This window comes from Panthera uncia (assembly GCF_023721935.1).
Source record: "Panthera uncia isolate 11264 chromosome A3 unlocalized genomic scaffold, Puncia_PCG_1.0 HiC_scaffold_11, whole genome shotgun sequence".
NCBI lineage: Eukaryota > Metazoa > Chordata > Mammalia > Carnivora > Felidae > Panthera > Panthera uncia.
Genome location: NW_026057578.1, coordinates 49,418,473 through 49,438,597, shown reverse-complemented (window position 1 = coordinate 49,438,597; position 20,125 = coordinate 49,418,473). Strand labels below are relative to the sequence as shown.

Below are 20,125 nucleotides of genomic sequence, written 5' to 3'. Positions count from 1 at the left end.
CCTTCTGGAGGGACGTGGAATCCCCTCAAAGGTCTGAGACGAGGCGGGTCGCTCCTGCTGGTCGGCGTGAGGCCGTCGTCTTTGGAGGGATGTGGAATCCCCTCAAAGGTCTAAGCTAGCTTTCAGTTTTGCTTCCATGGAGTTGGAAGACTTTCTAGGGGCCCTCTGTTTGTCTGTTTTTGTGTTTCTCTGTTTTGTTCTGTGGACTTACTGGACCGACGTTATGGGACAGACTCAGACTACTCCTCTAAGTATTATGATTGATCACTTTAAGGATGTGAGGGGAAGAGCTAACAACCTCAGTGTGGAAGTCCGAAAGGGTCGGTGGCAGTTTTTTTGTTCTAGCGAGTGGCCAACTTTCAATGTCGGATGGCCACCAGAGGGGACCTTCGACCTCCCTACCATCCACTGAGTCAGGAGTATCATCTCTCGGCCTAAGACGGGCCATCTTGATCAGCTCCCTTACATTATCACTTGGCAGAACCTTGTAGAAGACCCACCCTCTTGGCTTAAGCCCTTCCTAGCCCCGCTCTCTCTGGAGCCAAAACCCATTCTTGCTTTGCAGGGGACAAAGAAGAAGAAAAGTCTTACCCAGCCTTCAGCACCCCTCTACCCTGTCCTACAGGGGGGTACTGAAGAATTAATTTTTCCTCCCCCATATAACCCCTCTAGGATGCTGGAAGAACACCATCCTCCCCCTCCGGGGGAGGCAGACGCTGTTCTGAGAGCGGGAGGCGGAAACGCTCCAGTGAGAAGCCCGCCCTTTACCAGACAAAGGGCTCAGAGGAAGCAATCCGCCTCCGCCGCCGACTCCACTATTCTGCCCCTGTGAGCCACCGGACCCCCAGATGCAGAGGGGAATCAGCCCCATCACTATTGGCCTTTCGCCACTAGTGACCTCTACAATTGGAAAGCTCAGAATCCTAAGTTTTCTGAGAAACCGGCAGGGATTATTGATTTATTAGACTCTGTTCTTTTTACCCATCAGCCCACGTGGGACGATTGCCAGCAGCTTTTGCAGGTCCTGTTCACGACTGAAGAAAGAGAAAGAATCCTCAATGGGGCCCGAAAACTAGTTCCGGGCACAGACGGGAATCCCACCACCAACCAGGCTCAGATAGATGCCTCCTTCCCCTTAACTCGGCCCCAGTGGGATTTCAACATGGCAGAAGGTAAGGAGAGTCTCCAGGTCTACCGCCAGACTCTAATGGGGGGGGTCTCCAAATGGCTGCTAGAAAGCCAACCAATTTGGCCAAAGTAGGAAATGTACAACAAGGAAAAGATGAATCTCCAGCTGCCTTTTTAGAACAGATCATGGAGGCATTCCGTACCTATACCCCCATGGATCCAGAGGCTCCGGAAAGCAAGGCAGCTGTTATCATGGCCTTTGTAAACCAATCGGCCATAGACATTAGGAGAAAATTACAGAAAATAGATAGACTAGGAGAAAAAAGTCTGAAGGACTTACTGGTGGTAGCTGAAAAGGTATATAATAACTGGGAGCCTCCTGAGGACAAGCAGGCTCGCGCCATGGTGGCTGCCAGCAGTAAGCAGACTCGAGACCTGGCCAGAATACTACTAGCTACCACTGCTGACTTCCCCGAGGAACGAGACCGCCGTCTCCAGCAGCTGGCAGACGACGCAAGAAAAGGTAAAAGAACCACCAAGGGGGGGAAGCAGAGGCTGCAGAAGGATCAGTGCGCATACTCCAAGGAGATAGGGCATTGGGCCCGAGATTGTCCAAAAAGGGCCGGCGGGAAGGGAAGCAAGACTGATCGAGTAAAAGTCCTAGAGCTAGATGAACTAAGTGATTAGGGGAGTCGGGGTTCGGACCCTCTCCCCAAACCCAGGGTAACTCTTAAAGTGGAGGGGACCCCTGTGACTTCCTTGTCGACACCGGAGCACAACATTCGGTCCTCCACACCCCAGAAGGAAAACTAGCCAGCAAGAAGTCCTGGGTACAAGGGGCAACTGGTATGAACCAGTATTCATGGACTACCCGAAGCACGGTAGATTTGGGAACAGGCCGGGTATCCCACTCCTTTATGGTAATACCAGAATGCCCCTACCCGCTGTTAGGACGGGACTTACTGACCAAGATTGGAGCTCAGATAACTTTCAGACAAGGGGGGCCTCAGGTCACCGATGGCAAGGGCCACCCCATCCAGGTCCTGACCACGAAACTGGAGGATGAATACCTCCTCCACCAGGAGGCGCTCCCAAGAGAGAACAGTATAGACAGATGACTACAAGAATTCCCCTCGGTTTGGGCAGAGACGGGGGGGATGGGACTAGCCGCTCACAGGACCCCAGTCCTGGTAGAGCTCAAGCCAGGAGAGAGTCCGGTAAGGATCAAACAATATCCCGTGTCTCAGGAGGCCCGGAAGGTGATCCAGCCACACATCCGGAGACTACGAAGCCTAGGGGTACTAGTTCCTTGCCAGCCTGCCTGGAACACCCCCCTACTGCCGGTCAAAAAACCTCACACAAATGACTACCGACTGGTACAAGACCTCCGGGAAGTAAATAAGAGGGTCGCGGACATACACCCAACTGTTCCCAACCCATATACTCTCTTGAGATCCTTGGCGCCCTCCAGGGTCTGGTATACTGTACTAGATTTAAAGGATGCCTTCTTCAGTCTGCCGCTGGCACCCCAGAGCCAACCCTTGTTCACCTTCAAGTGGCATGATCCAGAGGAGGGCTACAGTGGGCAACTCACCTGGACACGGCTACCTCAGGGATTCAAAAATTCACCCACCATCTTCGACAAGGCACTACACGAGGACCTGGGTGAGTACAGAAGGGAGCACCCTGGCCTCACCCTTCTACAGTACGTAGATGACATCCTGATTGCTGCCGACATGGCCAAAGACTGTGAGCGAGGGACCCAGGACCTGCTGGCTACCCTGGGGGCCTTAGGGTACCGGGCATCTGCGAAGAAGGCTCAGATATGCAGGGAGAGGGTAAGTTACCTGGGATATATCCTGGAGGGCGGACAGCAGCGGTTATCAGATGCCAGAAAAGAAACTGTCCTAAAGATCCCTACTCCCACCTCCCGAATAGAAGTGAGGGAATTCCTAGGATCAGCCAGCTACTGCTGTCTCTGGGTTCCAGGTTTTGCTGAGATCACCAGGCCCCTATATGAAGCTACCAAAGAGGGGAAAACATTTAAATGGGCTGAAAAAGAAGAAACTGCCTTTAATCAGTTAAAAAAGGCCCTCCTAAGTGCCCCAGCCCTGGGACTACCAGACATTACGAAGCCCTTCCACCTCTTTGTAGACGAACATAAGGGAATAACAAAAGGGGTTCTAACTCAAGCCTTAGGCCCCTGGAACTGCCCAGTGGCTTACCTGTCTAAGAAACTAGACCCAGTGGCTGCTGGCTGGCCACCATGCCTAAGAATTATTGCGGCGACAGCACTCCTAGTTAAGGATGCAGACAACCTGACCCTAGGACAGGAGATCTGGATCACGACCCCACATGCCATTGAAGGGGTCCTGAAACAGCCTCCTGATAGATGGATGAGCAACACGTATGACTCATTACCAGAGCCTCCTACTCAACCCTCCATGAGTGCGGTTCCACCCCAGTGCAGCCCTCAATCCTGCAACCCTGCTGCCCGACCCTGACCTAGGTGCTCCAGTACATGACTGTGCGGGAATCCTGGAACAAGTACATGGATTCCGGACGGACCTGACCGACCGGCCCCTCCCTGATGCTGAGGCTACTTGGTTCACCGATGGCAGCAGCTTTGTGTGAAACGGACACAGGTATGCGGGTGCAGCGGTGGTCACCGAAACGGACACCGTATGGGTGGAGGCTCTACCCTCTGGAACGTCAGCCCAGCGAGCAGAGCTCATAGCCCTCACCAAGGCGCTGATGCTGGGAGCTGGAAAACGGCTTAACATCTACACAGATAGCTGTTATGCATTTGCCACAGCTCATATTCATGGGGCAATTTATCAGGAGAGGGGGTTACTGACGGCAGAAGGACGGACTATGAAAAATAAGCAGGAGATACTTAACCTGCTTACGGCCTTATGGCTTCCTGCCAAGCTAGCCATTATCCACTGCCAAGGGCACCAAAAAGCTGATAACCCAGTAGCTAGAGGTAATCGAAAGGCTGACCAGGCAGCCAAGGCAGTAGCCCTTACTCCAGTCGCCACCATGACCATACAACTACCGGACCCGGGAGACCCAGTTTTACCAGACCAGCCCAAATACTCCCAGGAGGAGTTACAGCGGATCAAGAAACTCCCCATGGCCCAGGAGATAAAGGGATGGTGGTATACACCTAACAAGGAGCTCGTGCTGCCAGACCGGCTCGGAGTCTCAATATTAGAGCACATGCATTGGTCTACTCACATGGGGGCCCGAAAATTAAAAGACTTAATCCGACATGCCGGAATCAAGATTCACCAACAGGACACCAAAATAGAGCAAGTTGTATCTGCCTGCAAGACCTGCCAACTCACCAATGCGAGGGCCACATCAAATAAAAAAGGAACCAGGCTCAGACACCAGACCGGGAGCCCAATGGGAAGTCGACTTCACTGAAGTCAAACCAGGAAAGTATGGTTATAAATATCTTTTAGTATTTACAGACACCTTCTCTGGCTGGGTGGAGGCATACCCAACCAAGCATGAAACAGCTCAGACGGTGGCTAAGAAGCTACTAGAAGACATCTTACCCAGGTATGGTTTTCCTGCCATGGTAGGATCAGACAATGGACCAGCTTTTATCTCGCAGGTAACACAGGCAGTAGCCAAGGCGGTGGGGGCAAACTGGAAATTACATTGTGCTTATAGGCCCCAGAGCTCAGGACAGGTAGAAAGAATGAATAGAACCCTAAAAAAGACCCTTACCAAATTAACCATGGAGACTGGCGGGGACTGGGTGACTCTCCTACCATACGCCCTTTACCGGGTTAGAAACACTCCTTACACTCTGGGTTTTACTCCCTACGAGATCATGTTTGGCAGGCCACCCCCTGTTATTCCCAGCCTTCGAGCTGAACTTATTGCTGAGTTTAAAGATCAAGAACTTTTTCTTTCCTTGACAGGGCTCCAGAGGGTGCACGAGGACATTCGGCCGCACCTCCATGCCATCTACGAGGCTGGCCTGATCCCGACACCTCATCAGTACAGGCCAGGAGACTGGGTCTACGTCAAGAGGCACCACCGAGAGACTCTCGAGCCGCACTGGAAGGGACCCTACATCGTCGTGTTGACAACCCCCACCTCTCTCAAGGTAGACGGCATTGCGACCTGGGTCCATCACACCCACGTTCGGCCAGCGGACCCCTCCTCGATCCGGAAGGACTTCGTCATGCGATGGGCCATCAGTCGGGACCAACACAACCCGCTCAAGCTCAAGCTACAGTGCATTCGACCCACCTAATATTGGTAACTCTGTTAATTCTGCTTGTCATTGCTCATGCTGCCGGGAGTCCCCACGCCCCCCAAAACATCACCTGGCAGATCATAGACACTAGCTCAGGGACAATACTTAATCAGACCTCCCAGAGCCACCCCAGGGACACTTGCTTCCCAGAACTTTGCGTAAACCTCCAAACTCTGTTCCCCTTGTCACCACAAATGCAGCCGGTCCCATGATTGGGTCCCTAAGCTACATGACAAGGGGGGAATGAAAGGGCGGGCCTACGCAGGCCGACTCCATCTTGTTCTGTGTCCTTCATCTTGACCACACCTCCTCCCTTTGAGTAACCCCCCCCTCACCTGCCTAACAGGACTCGGACCCTTCCCCAGCCAATCGGCTGAGGCCATAGTCATTACCTCACCAACTGCCCCTAGGCCCCAATAAAACCTTTGTCCTTTTGAAACTCACTCTCCCTCCCCGGTGTCTCACCGCTGCGTCGTCGGTGCAGGTAGGGGATTGAGCTCGAGCTAGCTTGAATAAAGGCTCTTTTGTTTTGCATCGGACTCGGCTCCCTGGTGGCCTTTGGGGATCATGAATTCTGGGCATAACAAAATCTACATCTAGTAATTAGTGCTTTAGCCTCTTGTTAGATATCCAATGAATTCAATCTCAATTTATCATGCAAGCAAAACTTTAATGTTTTAGGTTACCAAAGACTTTGAAAGCTATCTTAACAATTACCCATGAAAACTTTGAGACAGACAAAATTAACCATCACTTTAATTTCATCCTTTTGTTAACATTGGAACAGAGATAACATGAGCTTATTTGACCTTCAGCAAATCTAGGTAGAATAAAAGTTTGTTTTTGTTTTTGTTTTTTTAATGTTGATAAACGTCTTATCTCAAACCAACAAACTTAAATTAGCTTAAACACTGAATATGTTTTACTTGGGTTCACTAAGACAATTTGTTCCTCATGGTTAATTTTACCTGGAATGTTAGGGGGAAAATCTGAAATGGTTTCTTCTTCCTCTAAATCTAGGGTGGGAGGAGGAGCTGATGGTGCCTGATGCATTATGCAGGCTGCACCCCAGGTGGTGCAGAAAAAGAGGGGGAGAGGGAAGGCAGAAAAGGAGAGGTGCCAACAGAAGACAGAGAAAGAGAATTCCCAGTTTGAAATCTTGTCAGCTCAGACAGAGGAGCAGACTCCAGGTTTTTGTTTTGTTTTGTTTTGTTTTGTTTTCCACTAGTGGAATTAGGCAGTCCATGTCAGTCTGGAGAAAACAGGGAAATTTCCCTGAAACAAAGGAGTTTCAGCAGCTGCTTGGAAATATTCCTTAAAGTCCCTGTTCTCAGGTAGAATAACCAGAGACAGTTGGCACTAATTATCATAGCCATTGACCCAGGGAATTAAGGAGAGACAAGTCCCCAAACACAGTCACATGGTGACTCCAACCTGCCGCCCAGCACCCAGCACCCAATGCCTTAGAGTTGCAGCTTCATTCCTCGTCCCTTGTGGAATTACTAGTGCAATTCTGGGAGGTGATTAGGCTCCCCTTCTGCCTCTTGGGGGCAGGTCTGCCAAAATGAATCCAGCTTCTTACCAGTCTGACGGGTGCTCCCTGAGCTGGTTCCTGGGCCTCACGGTTCCGTTGGCACCCAGGGGGTCCTTGCCCTGGCAGGCCGGGAGGGCTAGTCTCCTGTGGATTAAGTGGTCTGCTGGAGCCAGGCAAGGCTGCCTCTCCTGGCACCCCAAGGTTTACATCCCTGGTGGCAAAGGAGGTGGAAACGCACCATCTCTGAATCCCAGAGGAAAGCTTTCAAGTAATGTAGCAGGATTCTCACACAGAGAGTTGTGACACCAAGGCTTTTCTTTCAGAAGCAACTTTATTCCTAGTTGCACTGCTCAGCTGGGTTTGTACCCAAAGACTGAGCACCCAAATGTCACATGACATAGTTTTTTAAATATATTTTTCTATTTCTTTGTCTCCCATATATGGTAACACACATAAACATGCAGTCTGATTAAGTAGTCTCAGTTTACAAGGTCATGAGGGATGTTGTCACATAGGCACATAGCCAGGGAGAGAGTTTTCTCTCCCTTTTTTTTTTTCCTCTCTCCTTAGGGAAGGTACCCTACCATAGTTGTCCTTACATTTTGGTTTCTTAAACTTGAGGCATTTATAGGTTTAGGTTTTGGATTGTTCATGTAGACTGTTAGGACATGAGAAACACTTCAATCTAATGGCCTCCTGGTTTAATTAATTTAACACTATAAAAACCCTCATTTGACTTCTCTTAGCTAGCTGAATTTAATGACACCTAATATTTTTACCAAAACCAGTCTGCCCTCAAAAAGAAAATAGACACTATTATAATGGCTAAAATAAAATTAACAGCACCAACTGTTGACAGGGATGCAGAGGAACAGAAACATATTTATTGCTGGTGGGGAATGAAAAATGGAATAGCCATTTTAGAAAGTAGTTTGGCAACACTGTATACAGTTAAACAGAGACTTACCATACAACCCAGCAACCCCACTCATAGTTATCTATCAAAGTAACTAGAAAACTTATGCTCAAACAACAACAACAATAACAACAACAAATTTGTATGGAAATGTTTATAGTGGCTCTATCCATAATCACCAAAAACTGGAAGTAACCAAGGTGTCCTTTAACAGGTAAATGGATAAAGAAACTGTGGAAAATTCATTCAATGGAATACTATTTAACAATTAAAAGGAATGAGCTACTGATATCTGCAACAACATGGATGATGAATCTTAGACTCATTTTGCAGAAGCCAACCCCAAAGCTTACATGTTATATGATTTCATTCATATGATATTTTGGTAAAAGAAAAACTGGAGGGATAGAAAACAGATCAATAGTTGCCAAAGATTGGGGAAGAGGGGAGCAGTCAACTGCCAAGAGGCCACATGGAGGAATTTTAGGGTGATGTAACTGTTATGTATGGTACTGGAGTGGTAGATATATAAGATACATTTGTTAATTTTGTAAAGCATGAGTTTTACTGTATGCAAATTAAAAAATAATCAACTAGCAGAGTGCCTGAGCAGGTGGCTCAGTTTGTTAAGTGTTCTACTCTTGATTTTGGCTCAGCTCATGATCTCATGATTTGTGAGTTTGAGCCCCACATCAGGCTCCCTGCTGATGATGCAGAGCCTGCTTGGGATTCTCTCCTTCTCCCTCTCTCTCCACCCCTCCTGTGCACTCTCTCTTTCTCTCAAAATTAATAAAATATAAACTTAAAAAAGAGAAATTAACTAGGATGTGGAGGAACCAACATGAAAAGCAGACTGTAACAGATGAATCTAACTGTATTGCAAATGTGTGATATAACTTCACTGAAGGGGATAAGGAAAAAAAAAAAAGGTGGCCCAAGTAACTTTGAAAACTAGTATTTTGACTGGAAACTGTAAGTCCAAAGAACTGTACGTAAACACCATATTCTATCTTGTAAATTGTTTCTCACAAGTGTATGGGTTAATAATTCTGAAAGTAATTTACATCTATAATAGAGGTGACCAAATAAGTAAATAAGTAGTAGATAATAGGAGCCATATTTCTTACCATCAAAGAAAGAAGTTACAAAGAAGCAGGGTAAAATGCTAGTATGAAGCTTGTGGTGTTGGATTTAAGCTGGAGACATCAGTACAGACTCATGATCAATTTAATATGTAGACAGAGATAGATATATAGATGATAGATGATATATATAGAGAGATTTTGTAATTATGTGTTTATACATGGGTCAGTATATTTATATACATTTCCTAAAGCTATGCTATGGGTGCCAAGAAGCAGTGACATCCCCAGTAGCAACAAGCACACTTTCATCCAGATCTTGGTTTCTAAATACCATTCTCTAGTGAAACGACCCAGGGCTCCTTGGAAACATGACTGATACTAGGGCTGAGGCAGAGAAAGTATTAGCTGAGCCTGGAACATCTAAGGCATGTGAAAGAGACACAGAAGCCAATCTGAAAGAGCTCCAATGGCCAAAGCTGGGAAAATTTGAACAACAAAATAAATAAGCACCACTAGATTATAACTGAGAGTATAAAATAAATATACATGAGTCCACACTGATATAAATAAATGAATGAATAAAGAAATAACACATGTAGATCCTCCCCTCTCTAGGAGGTAGAACTTAATCCTCTCCCTCGTAAGTGTAGACCAAATTTAGTAACTTTCTTCCAAAGATCAGAGTATGGAAAGAGAAAATTTTAACTTTGGAGAGATCTGGCAGACACCATCTGAACCAAATAATCAAGATTAACATCACCAATAATGTTCAGGGAATGTCAGGTATCCCTTGATATGATCTAAGAGAAGTGCATTTCACCTCTGTGTATTTTTTTCCAAGACCAATAACACCAGTCAAAATCATTAGAAAACATCAAGCTGAGGGACATTCTATGAAATATCTGATCAGTGCTCCTCACAACTGTCAGGGTCATGAAAAACAGGGAAAGTCTGAGAAACTGTCACAGACTGGAAGAGACTGAGGAGACCTGATGACTAAATGCCATTTGAGATTCTGATTGGGATCTTGGAAGAGAAAAAGGACAACAGTGGAAATACTCCTGAAGTCCAAGTGAAGTGTGGAATTTAGCTAACAGTAGTGTCAGCAGCTAATCACCTGATTCCAATCTTTGAACCATGGTTGTGTGAGATCTTAACATTAAGGGAAATGGGTGAGAGGTATACAGGAAATTTGTATTATCTTTGCAACTATCCTATAAATTTAAAATTATCCTCAAATAATAAATTCTTATTAAAAGAAGAAAAGTAGAATTTACTGAAAGGGTCAGATATATTCAGACTGAGTTAAACTGGGCGTATGTGGATTGTCAACAGTTATCAAAGGGTAATGAAGCAACAACATCCACAAGTGAAAGTATTTTCTAAATGTACAGAGGTCAGCACTTAGCCATGACTCCCAGGGAATGTTCTAAGAACCTGAAAGTGGCAAAATTTTCCATTAAGGATAAAAGTACATTATAAAATAAAGTTCTCTGTTAAATCATGTGATTGCTATTGTTGTCATTGTTAATTGAAATAACCATGTAAAATGAATGTAAACTAACAACACCCTAAAACAAATGCAGTATTCTGTGGCCATCTGTCAAAGCCCAGCCATCTGAGGGTGTGCTGACATTTCTCAACTCCCTATACCACACTAGAGTTCACAGATGACAATCTCATGATAGGCTATTTAAGAAAAATTAGGATGTCTATATCACAGACAAAAACTATGCATTTCCACTCCACATTAATTGAAACAATCATCAGAAACATAAAATCGACACTAGAATTCAATAAAATAATGAACCCTTACATTTACCAGGCTTTCTACAACATCCCTTCCCATCCCATCTCTCTGTTATGGGGGATATAAATGCATAAAAATCATGTCTGATTGTGGGAGCTTTCAATCTAGTTAGGACTCAAACAAGAAGGACCTACCAGAGGAACTTCAGATTGTGACACAAGACTTAAAGAACAGATCAGGACATGAGAATGGATGGCACAAAACAGAATAGGACTGTTTACTCAATGGGTGGGATAGACAGTGGGCACTGTGGGGGTCTTCTCAGAAGTGGCCAGTTTTGAGCACAACCTTGATGAATAGATAGACTTGAGTAGATAGAAAGGAGGGGAGGTATGTCAAAAACATAAAGGCAAGAGTGCAAAGAGCACTCTTAAGAGGCAGCTCATACATGGCTTTGTTGGAGCCAGGGGTTCATGGGGCAAGTGATAGGAGAAGTTGGAAAGGTGAACTAGGATGTCAGTGAAGGATTTTGGATGTGGGTCAGTGAATCTGGGTTCCACCACCTAGTGAAGATGGAATCATCAAAGGCCTTGAGGAAAGGAATACATGTTAAAGCAGGTTTGGGGAAAGATTAAGGTCATTCTATCATAACATAGAAGAGACATGAAAAGAGAAAAATTTGGAAGGCAGGGGCTGTAGGTTTCACATGATAAGACACATGTTATGAGTAGTCTTCGGAACTCTGGAGCCATGGATTTTCTCTCTCATGTCTCAAGGTGGTCACATTGGTCCCCCTGTGTCTTGAATCAGTAATGTTTCTTCTTTCTCTTGCATCCTTAGTCTCTCAAGATGTCAAGCATGCTCTGGAGACAAAGTGACTAGACATGACGAGAGATTATAGGATAAGACAAACTATGCAATAGGATTTTTCCAGCTTCAGTTACTGACCTATTGCTGTTTGTTTTTCTTTTAAACACAGACTATGGACAAGATGATATGCTTCTAAATGAGAGTACTGGAAGTTACCTCTGAGCCCCATCTCTGGTTAATTTTACACAATACTCAGTTTATAAGACAATTTCAATTGTTTCCTTAGTAAGTCATGGTGAGGAGAAAGCACTTAATGTCTCACTGAGGTATTGGCAACAATGCAATTTCACCTTCCACTTAAGCAAGATACTTTGGAGAGACTTCTGGTTTTCATTTCTCTTTGCCTCTAACTCCAAGTAGTTTGTAATTTCTTCTTATATTCCAGCCATATCTGCTCCTTTAGCCACTTTCCCAGCTAAAATATCAGGTCACTTCCTGCCTGTTTTTTCTAGCTGAGTTTAGAGCCGTCATCGTGAACCCACCATTTTCTGCTCTATCTTTGTTACTTGTCTTATCTGACCCCAGTCACCCAACCCTGGGTTGGGTCCTCCCATTTTTCTCTCACTTAATAGATCTTCTGATGTGTGTAGACTATTTCTTATGCTTAGAAAGTGGGTGGTGACGGTTACCACATTTAGAGAAGAAGACTCAGCACTACAGGTGGTTGGAGCTGTGCAGTTGGTCCAGGACAGTAGACAAAAGAAGGAGAGGGGCATGCTTAACAGCCTTCTTTAAACAATCTAAGGAAAATAATTTTAATGGCTGTGAGGCTTAAAATAGGATACCTGAATATTTTTATACAATTGTGGTGAAGATTGCTAGTTGACCCCAGTTATTCACTTTTTTTCTCCTTAGGGTTAAAGAATATTTACCTGGGCACATGGTCACTCTGATTAAAGATAATTATCTTCCCAGCAGGCTCCCCTGGGAACTTAGTATCATAAACTGGAATCTGTCAGGACCTTGGCTATGTATCCTGTAGCTAGAACACTTCTGCATGGTATGGCCTGCCACTGTGCCCTCTGCTGGCTGAGGAGGGTCCCCAGCACATCAGAAGGCCTCCAGCCTCACTCAGAGCAGGTCTGGAAAACCTCATAATCCAGAGCATGGCATGAGCTCCACTCACCAGTCTCCTCTGGTTGCCTTTCACTCTGTGTGGAGTTTGCCACTTGCAGGCAGTTGTAATTTTCACTCATCCTTGGTGCCCCCCTCCTTTTCCTACCTTGTTCCCCTAGAGCCTCACTTTTATCCTGCCTCTTCCCCATCAGTCATGTTGCCCCAGGTCCTCACATTCTTTAAAGTGAAGTCCCTACAAAACACAGGTGTAGACCTTCCTCATGCTAGATCACAGTGCAGCTCATTTAATCATTTTGATATATTGTTGTGCTGGTAAGACTTCCCCTTCTGCATCAGGGGTGAAAGGATGGAGTTGAGGTGTGGAGAAGCATCATTAACAAAGGTCAAAGAGGGAGACAGTCCAGGTCCAGCATAGCCCACTCTATCCTTTAGCCAGCACAAACAACGTTTGCTGGATTCTAGGCATGGGGGTGAGGTAAAGAAAAAAGATAATCCTTGCTCACAGGAGCTAAAAAATTAGCAGAAGAGAACATCAGTAGAGATTATCAAAGTAAAGAGTGATACAAGATTGGATAGAAGTGAATATGAGTGTCCTAGGATGACAGAGGAAAGGAAGCAAACACATGGTCGGAGGAGTTTCTGTGTTGAGAGCTGAAGCTGACTGACAGGTAACCAGGGGGTTTGCAAAGCTTTGGAAAAAAGACAGCCTGTGGTCTGTTTCATTTTCAGAGAACTAGGTGGCCCTGCTGACCTGAAGACTAGATGAGAATGGACTAGGGGTGGGGGCAGGGGGCTGGAAAAGTGGCAGGGCTAGGTCTAGAAGGAAGGATCTGTTAAATAATTTCAGCAGAAGACCTGGAAGGGCTTTAGGCAGAAAAGGGACAACACAGGCATACGTTTTGCAAAGCACATCTGGCTGCTGTACAGAGTTGACAAGTACAAAATGCAGACAGTGGTCTTTAGGGCTTTAGCAATCCTCAGGAGGCATCTGGAGGGCCTGACCCAAGGAGAAGGTGTGGCTGGGATTTGACTGTGTGTGTGTGTATGTGTGTGTGTGAGAGAGAGAGAGAGAGAGAGAGAGAGAGAGAGAGAGAAGATACACAGAAATCTATAGGACTTGCAACTGAGACAATGTGAGGAGATGGAAGGGCTGTGACCTTCACCAACATGGGGAATCCACAAGAAGAAACATATCACAGGAGAAAAATAAATATTTCAGTTTGAGACTTGTTGACTGGTTGGATTTGAACTGCTTGTGGGATATGGAAGTGTAATATCCAGTTGGTAGTTTGATGTTTGGGGTTTTAAGAGAGAAAGAGAGTGAGGACCAGAGTGAGAGCAGGGTAGAAATACTAAGGACTACTATTCAATCATACTTAAGAGAGGACAGGGGGAAGCACCCAGAAACTAGGCAAAGAGAGCAGGGAGCCAAGTCTAGGACCTTATGAATGAAAATATTTAGGGATGAGGAAAGGAAGACCACAAGGGAGCATTGGGAAGGAATAGAGAAGCCAATGGACAAGTAGGATGGCTGTGTCAGGGGCCCAGAAGGCAGCTGGCTCGTGCCCTGAAGCCACAAAGATAAGAAATGAAGACGATCCTGTTGATGTGATGACTGGAAGGATAGTTGGGACATTGAGAGCACTGCAGGGAGGAGGGAGAAGGGGGATGCAGCCCCAGGTCTTAGCTCAGCAGCACCTGCTGGTCAGAGCATGTGCAAGTTCTGGGATCAGATTTTGGGACCTGGAAGCTATATGGATCCCAGCATGCTATTTAACCACTTAAGCTTTATTTCCCCTACTCTGTAAAATGACAATGTTTTAACTGTGTCCTGGGATCATTGTGAGAATTAAAATGAGGTTGTGCATAGAAAGAACCCAGCATAAAATGAGTAACTGTCGTTGCATAGGCCAAAGTCTTGGAGTCACCCTTTCTCTCTCACAACCCACCTCCAATCTGTAGGCACTTTCTGTCTGCTGGACCACCCCAAATACCACATATTCTGTATCTGACCACTCCTCATCCCCTCCACCCTGGTCCAAGCCACCCTCAACTCTCAGCCTAATTACTGCCATCACTTCTTAATGGTCTCCTTACTTCAACCTTTGCTCTCACCCCTGCCCTTGCTCTAACCCAGTGACCAGAGTGATTTTAAGTCAGACCACAAGTTCCCTCTACTAAACAGTCTCAGAGTAGGAGCAAAGTCCTTACAAGGGGCAGCAAGGCCCTATACCTCTCACCTATCTCTCACTTCTTTCTCGCCTCACACACCACACTCCTCCCATACCACTCTTCCCAGCCACAAAGAAACTCACCCTGTAGACTCATCCTCTAGACTCAAGGCCTGGCCAGCTGTTCCCTGGGACTGCTGCCTGTTTCCCTCACTCCTTTCTGGCCTTCACTTAAAATGTCACTGTCTCTCTGACCTTCCCTGGCCAACTTCCTGCACTCCTTAGATCATCTCTTGTATATTTCAGTTAAGCTTTTGAGTTGTATTCTGGCATGTAAACTCCATGAGGGGCAGGGACTTTTTTTTCCCAATTCTCCCCACATGGTTACTGCTCCATGGGACTACGCCTGGCACTACTAGTACATGCTCAAGAAAGATTTCACTTGATATATGATGGAAAGACAGGAACCATTAGTTTTATGTCTTACAGTTTCCTCAACTGCGAATTTGGAGTATTAACTACTACCTGGCCTGCCTCCTAGGGTTGTTCCCAGAAGAGGATGCTGGAGCAAGGACTTCGAACAGCCAAACCCCACAGCAAACACTTCGCTGAAGGTGAGCTGCGCCTGGAGGCGGTGGAGGAACCCCCACTCGCCGCACCCAAACCCGCCCACCCGCTTCGCCCCGCCCCGACGCCCGCACGCCCCGCCCATTCGGCCCCCACCCAGCCCCCGCCCGCTCCGCCTGCTCGGATGGGGCCCGCCGCGCCCGGCGCTAGGAGGCCTAGGGGGCGGTGCCTAGAGGCTGCGGGAACACGGCGTCGGGGCCTCCAGACACAAAGAGCTGCTGGCAGGACGCAGGGTGCATGCAGTGCGCGCGCCAGCGCCCTTGGCCCGCTCCACTGTGTCCCAAGCGCGGGGGAGACCAGAGGCACCCACTGCCCAGGTGAGCTTGGCTGGGGCGGGGCTGTGGGGCCCGCGCCTCCGCCGCGCGTGCGGCCCGCCCGGCTGCGAGCACCCTGGTTGGGGCCGCGGAGAGAAGCCAGCGTCTCGCGGGCTGCGCCCCAGGCAACGGGCTTGTGGGAACTAGCGGGGCCGGGGCCCTGCGACTCTGAGCGGGGCGAGGTCGTAGGGAGAACCCTACGGTACCCCTCCGCCCTCGCCTCAGCGCCCAGAACCGGCTCCTTCGCGGGGTCCGGGTCCTCCCTTCCCCTCTGGGTAAGGGGCCCCAGGTTGGGTAAGTCTGACATGCTAGCCTCCTTTTTCCGTCACTTTGGAGGGCTGGTGCAGGGGTCACTTTAAAAGAACGTATCCGCGGGAATCCCGCTGTTCCGCCAAACCTTTGAAAACTAGGTTCTACAGTCGTTTCCGTTCCTGCAGTTTGCGTGGTCCTCGGAACGAGTTTTGCAGCTATTTGGCCCCTCTGCTGAAGTGGACGCTAACCTTCTGGTGAGCAGTCCGGCATCGGGGAGAGGGCAGTGGCCCTCACTGATGATGCCGAGGTTAAACGGTGTAGCGAAAGCAGCGGCCGCAACTGCGGCGCTGACTTTTCCTTCCCCGACGCGCAGCTGCCGGGTGCCCTGGCCCCTGGAACGCCCACAGCGCCGCCGTGTCCCTCAGCCTCTCCCATCACCTGCAGAGCTCGAGGCCTGGTTCCTCTGAGCAGGCCACGTTCTCCACAGAACGATCTTCTGTAGATAAGATTGCATCCTTCTATATAGGAAGTTTTTAGGGTGTACCTTTCTTTTGTTGTATCGCGAGTTTGCGCTTGGGAAAACGGTTTGAAACACGCCATTGTCAGGGACTATAAAGTCTGTTGGGAAATTTTATGTGTCCTACCAATTGTTTGGCAGGATCGTCCTTTTCCTCCCATTGGTGGGCTCAGTCACAAATCTCAGTAGGAGTCTGTCCAATCTCTTCTGGTGTTTCACACTCATAAATCATGCCGTGGAGACTTAGGCCAAGCCGTCCTACAGTGGGGGGTGGGAATGGGGTCCAAAGAAAGAACTGTGGAGCTGGAGGGCTTGGAGAGGGTCAAGTGTTGCTCAAGGTTTCACCGCCAGCACTGTCAATAGGTGGGAGGAATTATGGGTGACCATGAGTTTTTCTTAAAGGCCTTTACCACGTTTTCCACATTGGACTTCGAAATACTTTTCAAACCAGAAAATTAAAAAAAAAAAGTTAAGTTAAAATTTGTTAAATAAGACGCTAAGCAGCCCCACAGTTTTATGAACTGTGTGCAAAAGTATGTATCCTAAAAGAAAAATGCTAAGGCAAAGAAGCAGTGTATCACTGTGCTTGCTGTGCCTTTTGTTTGGCTTACATACATATCATCTGTTGGTGGTTTAAACTGTTACAGATTGAACTAGCCTGTACTGGCAAATAGAAGTGAGTCTTCTGTGCTTACATATATGTGTGTGTGTGTGTGTGTGTGTGTGTGTATCTATCTATCTATATATAGATATATATATTTATAATTCAGATTCAATAAAAAATAGAGGATAATCATTTTTGCAGAATGAGAAAATAACAAGCCTTCTCCGAAGAACCTGAACTTCATGTAACATTTAACACCATCATATTAGAAAAAGAACATATCACAAAGGAAAAGTTAGGGTTTCAACATTTTTTAAGTTGTGGACTTCATATAATCTTTGCTGGAAAACCGTTTTTCTTTAAGTCCTATTTATCTCTTTACATTGTGATTTGCAGGGCTGCTCAGAGGTGACTTAACTGACACAGTCATTTGCCAACAGTATGTTGAAATCCCTTAGTGTTAGTGTGTCTTTTGTTCTGCTCCTTAGTCCTTATGAACATTTGGTGGTGAAAAAGAGTAATAGTAGAGTTGCAAAATTCTAACTAAATATTCAAAGTATTCAGAGTATTCACCCTTTTATGGTGAGTGACTTTAAGTGCTGGTTGTGGAGGGTCATTTTGTGTGTGGGGGTGGAAGATGGAACATGTGGCATTTGAGATTTGGGCATGTGAGAGGAGAGATCCCTCTAACCATATTCTTTCTACCTTGGACACTTACCTTTGGATTTTACTATGAACAGGTCGCTGCTAGGTATCTCTCTCCCTCCCTGGCTCAAGAAAGGTCTATAATAAGGAGGCAAAAACAGTTTCCTGGCCTCACATTTTGAACTAGAAGTTTCAGAGGGGTAGTCAGGGGGAATTGTGTGGCTCCTGACTAGAAGGGGAACAGTGCCCTCTGACTTAGAAGGGCAACACTAAGGCCACATCCACTTTGCTCTTGATTCCATGGTCATTCTGTAACAGGTTGAGTGGCAGTGGCTGTAACTGAACTTTAGATTTGGGCTTATCTCAGTCCTTGGCTTCAAGTACAAATTAAGAATTCAGGCTCAAGGCCAGATATTTGGTTAATCACAAGCAGGAGGCCAAAACTTTGGGTCAGACTCTACCTGGAGCTATTTGGAGGGCAGCAGTAGCAGAAGGCTTTCCATTCCCCATCCTTGGGTTAACCTTGAGCCTCCTGGTGAGACTTCTCCACTGAAGGATTCTAAATGTTGTATTTTGTTTGTTTTTGTGAACCCAGGAGTCTTTTGGGTGGCGTTTTGTGTTTTTAACATCTTGATGAAAGTTAGAGCATGCACCTGCTTCTGCCTAGTTGTACTCATCTGTTTCTCTGAACACTGGGTTCTCTGAACCCTCTTTAACCCTTCCTTAAACTTTAAGAGATAATGGCTTCTTGTTTCTCAAAGACGGGTACATAGTCTCCCTTGAGTTGGAATCTTTGGTTTCTCAAATAAACATCCTCCAGGTAATTCTAATACACTCAAGTTTGAGAGGCACTGGTATATACCAGCTTTTGTGCATTGACTTGCTTTGTATTTCATGAGAGGAAAGTAGCAGAACCTTTTATGATGTGACAGCGGCTCTTATAACCCAGTTATCTTATTTAGGGATCTTCTTTGTTTAATAAGTTAATATTTTGATATTGGAACTTCTCAAAGTGGTTGTTTATTGTTATTGTTAAAGATCTGAAGGAAAATCTCTCTTGATAATGTCTAGTTTTTTCACTGAAGTGAAAACTTTTACATTTGTGGATGTGTATCAATTGAGATGTTTTTAGGTACCAGTGATGGAAAACCCAACTCATGTGGATGGAACTGGAGGGTATTATGCTAAGTGAAATAAGTCAGTCAGAAAAAGATATCATGTTTTCACTCATATGTGGAATTTGAGAAACTTAACAGAAGACCATAGGGGAAGGGAAGGAAAAATAAGTTACAGAGAGGGAGGCAAATCATAAGAGACCCTTAAATACAGAGAACAAACCAAGGGTTGATCGGAGGGTAGGGGAGGATGAGCACTGGGTGTTGTAAGTGATGAATCATGGGAATCTACTCCCAAAGCCAAGATTACACTGTATACCCTGTATGTTAGCTAACTTGACAATAAATTAGTTAAAAAAAAAAAAAGAAAGAAAGAAAGAAAAAGAAAAGAAAACCCAACTCAGTCTTGGCTTAAACAAGTAGGGAAGTCCTGGAAGGAAAGTATAGGACTTCAGGATGAGTTGTTCCAGTGGCTGAATCAGCAACTGGGGGCCTAGGTTGCTCCTCTTTCACACATGTTGGTGGTGGCTGTTTTACATCTGAAGGAAGAGGGAGGTTGGTTTCTGTGTCTCTTCAAGAATAAGGAGTAACACATTCAGTAGCCTTCTGGACCATGGAACCAGTCATCAGCTGTAAGGGGGCTCACCTTGGTCTGTGACAGGCCTCATACTTCCCTGTTTCTACTCCAAGGAGGCAGGGTGCATGGGAGCTGTGGGAGGGCATTCTGTGGGTACCTAATCACTGGAGAGCTAGTGTAACTCACTGCACAGGTAGAGTATGTCCTCTGGGCCCTCTGCATGGCTTGTGCATTGGTCATGCTGATGTCAGAAATGGATCGCTGGTCTCTTGGTGATTTGATTTTAAATTGAGCTCTTATTGTGTGCCAGGCTCTGTTGTCTGCTTTTGGTAAATTCTTCCGTGTAGTGCTCACAGCAGTCTGCTGAGCTGGGACATGCTCTTGTCCCCATCTAGAAGACAGAGGCTTGCTACCTGCTATGTTCAGAATCACATGGCATTGAAGGGTGCACAGGGATCTAGACAGGTTCTCTGCAGATTCCATGCCTTCTAGCCTGTGAGATTTCCACCATATGTCACTGCCTAAGCAGCGAGATCATTTCTGTACATGAAAAAGAAAGTCAGGAGTTTTCAGTGCTGATAAAAAACTGACTTCCACAGTCTGTCTAGATATGTGAGGTGAGGGGGAGGTAAGGGAATTAGCAAGTCAAATTCCATTTGTAAGC

The 20,125-nt window shown here is 46.4% G+C and overlaps 1 protein-coding gene across 1 annotated transcript in view; it reads left to right on the top strand.

Moving 5' to 3' along the window:
- The first annotated feature begins 15,577 nt into the window (after positions 1–15,577).
- NINL (ninein like) overlaps positions 15,578–20,125 on the top strand; it is a 173,102-nt gene continuing 168,554 nt past the window's right edge. Inside the window, exon 1 of the mRNA XM_049650110.1 lies at positions 15,578–15,754. The gene's annotated coding sequence lies outside the window, so the exon portion shown is untranslated. The remainder of the gene's footprint in view (positions 15,755–20,125) is intronic.